This window comes from Neomonachus schauinslandi, chromosome 1, assembly GCF_002201575.2.
Source record: "Neomonachus schauinslandi chromosome 1, ASM220157v2, whole genome shotgun sequence".
Lineage (NCBI taxonomy): Eukaryota > Metazoa > Chordata > Mammalia > Carnivora > Phocidae > Neomonachus > Neomonachus schauinslandi.
The window spans coordinates 125,291,741-125,294,632 of NC_058403.1; the positions used below are offsets into that span (position 1 = coordinate 125,291,741).

At 45.3% G+C, this 2,892-nt stretch overlaps 1 pseudogene; it reads right to left on the reverse strand.

Annotated features, from left to right (window-relative positions):
• Positions 1–668: 668 nt before the first annotated feature.
• Positions 669–2,129, reverse strand: LOC110570738 (annotated as a pseudogene).
• Positions 2,130–2,892: the final 763 nt, after the last annotated feature.

Here is a 2,892-nt window from a genome sequence, read left to right on the forward strand (position 1 = left end):
CTTGACATTGGTCTTGGTGAGGGGTTTTTGGACTTAACACAGAAAGCAAAAATAAACAAGTGGGACTACATCAAACAAAAAGCTTCTGTACAGCAAAGGACACCACCAACAAAACAAAAGGAAAAGGCAACCTAAGAAAGGGAGAAGATATTTGTAAAGCATATATTTTTCCCCAACTCTATTTATCAGTTCTTATTCTTACTGTGCTGACAGCTGGCGTCATTAATACTTCAACAAAACCACTTAAAATTAGCCAAATATCTAAGATAGTTACATGTACAAAATCTATACAAACTAAAGCCATTTAAAAAGTAATAGATACCATAATTTGTGCTTGGCCATAACTTCTGTATTCAGCAATGATTGTAAAATTAAAACCTTAGAGGGGTACCTGGCTGGGTCATCGGTTACACGTCTGCCTTCAGCTCAGGTCATGATCCCAGGGTCCTGGGTTCGAGCCCCACATTGTTGTTGGGCTTCCTGCTCTGAGGGGAGTCTGCTTCTTCCTCTCCCTCTGCCCCACCACCCCCAACCCCGATCCTGTGTACGTGTGCACATGCGCTCTCCTAAATAAAAATCTTTAAAGAAAAAAAATTAAAACCTTAGCAAAACTGTATACCATGTGCTTTGAGTGATTTATATCCTAGAAAACAAAGGCTGTTTCACTGTTACACATGTAGTGTCTCTGGTGGGTTGAGGAGAGAAACACCATGATACTTTTACTTTTACACTTGTCTCTTATTGACTGTTGTGCATGCTGTGGGGCTCTGAGGTAGGTCTGGCGAAGCTCCATGAGACAAGGCTGAAGACTTTCCAAGGTATATGCAGTCTTTTGAACTAAAAGTCCAGGCCAGCTTTGTCCTGTCGCTGTGTAGAGCACCAGATAAGAGGCCGGTCCCACCATGACTGACAGCACACACTTTAGGTATGCGGCAGCGTCTCTCAAACTTGATTCTCCCCAAAACATTGCTAAACTTTCAACTTTGCAGTTGGCAGGCTGCTGGTGCAGAAAGTATTGGGTAAGAAGCAGATTTGCCGTTGGTGCAGCTAGGTCAAAAGCGAGCACTTTCAAAACTAGCGTCCCATTCTCGCGACTTGTTTCTTGGTATGGGTGTCTTCAGTGATGCACAGGAACTCTGCTGTTTCTGGGGGCTGTATTTCTTCAAACGTTGAGGCTAACAGCATAGCATCAGTGCCCACGAGCTCTCAACACAGACATTGAGAAAAGGAACCAATCAATATAGTGCTCAGACAAATGCATGGTCTCATTCTGTACTTTATAGTCTTCTCTACATCGGCTGACCAGTCCACAAGGACAGCCCTCATACTCTTAGTGATGTCTGGCTGTTTCTTCATGTGGCCTACTGCAGGCTTACATTTAACCTCTGTTTCCCTAAGTATGTGTGAACATCCTCCTGGTAGTCCGGGACTTCATTGGCACTCATTGGCTTTTCATCTTCTAATACAATTGATATGTCCATAGTGTGTGGTGACTCAAAACTACCATCCACTGGATAGTGAAGAGGTACCAGTGGTTCTCTTGGTCCAGGTAAAGTAATAGCTGAATTAAAAGCCCGGACATTTTCATGTTCTGTTTTTTAGATTCAGCTGACCTCTTTTGAGTCTTTCCTTCTGCTTCATCCACATGAATGGTAAATACAGGCTGTTTATGGTTTGCTTTCCAGGGAGGAACAGTGACATGCTCATTGTTTATAGGAGGATCCTTACAAGGTGCAACCCATCATGTCTTGGGCTTTTGCTGCAGTGCTGGAACATGTGGGTTCCTGGCCTTTAGTACTGCCAGCCTGGGGTGGGGGGCATTGCCGGGTGGGGGCCGCCTTCTCAGGGTTGAGGTGGGGCTTTTGTTTGTTTGTTTTGTTTTGTTTTAGAGAGACAGAGAGCAGCAGGGGAGGGGCAGAGGGAGAGGGAGAATCTTAAGCAGGCTCCATGCCCAGCACAGAGCCCAATGCAGGGCTCAACCTCATGACCCTAAGATCATGACCTGAGCCAAAATCAAGAGTCGGAGGCTTAACTGACTGAGCCACCCCGGTGCCCTGGGGTTGAAGCTTCCTGGTCATCCTGGAGCCCCGTATGCCGGCCTCAGGTCCGGACTCAGAGCTGCCCATCATCAGTGCTCCCAGGGTCGTGGCGGAATCAGCCTGTGGCCCCAAGCAGCATGCACTCTGTCCCGCTGAGCCCAGCAGGAAATGTTCCAGCCGTAGCCACTGCTGCGGCCCAGTCCAGCCTGCCCACTGGGGATCACACAGTTCTGAGGAGGTTGTACAAGGTGTAGGCAGGAACTGCCAGGTGTGGAGGGTTAGAGTTGCCCCCTGTAAATCATATATCTGAGAAGGGGTTAATATCCAAAATACATAAAAACTCATACAACTCAATAGCAAAAAGAATCAATCCAATTAAAAAACAGGCAGAGGATGAATAGACATTTTCCCCAAAGAAGGCATACAGATGGCCCACAGGTATGTGAAAAGGTGCTCAACATCACTAACCATCAAACAAAAATCAAAACCACAAGGAGGTATCATTTAACCTCTGTCAGAAAGGCTATTATGAAAAAGACAAGAAATAACAAGTGTTGACAAGCAGGTGGGGGAAAAAGGAACCTTCCTGCACTGTCGGTGGGAATATAAATTGTTATAGCCATTATGGAAAACAGTGTGGAGGGTCCTCAAAAAATTAAAAATAGAACACCCTATGATCCAGCAATTCCACTTCTGGGTATTTATCCAGAGGAAATAAAAACAGTAGCTTGAAAAGATATCTGCATCCCCATGTTCACTGCAGCATTATTTACAATAAGCAACCTAAGTAAAAGTCCATCCATGGATGAAAGGATAAAGACACTGATGTATACACACACCCAAACACCCACAC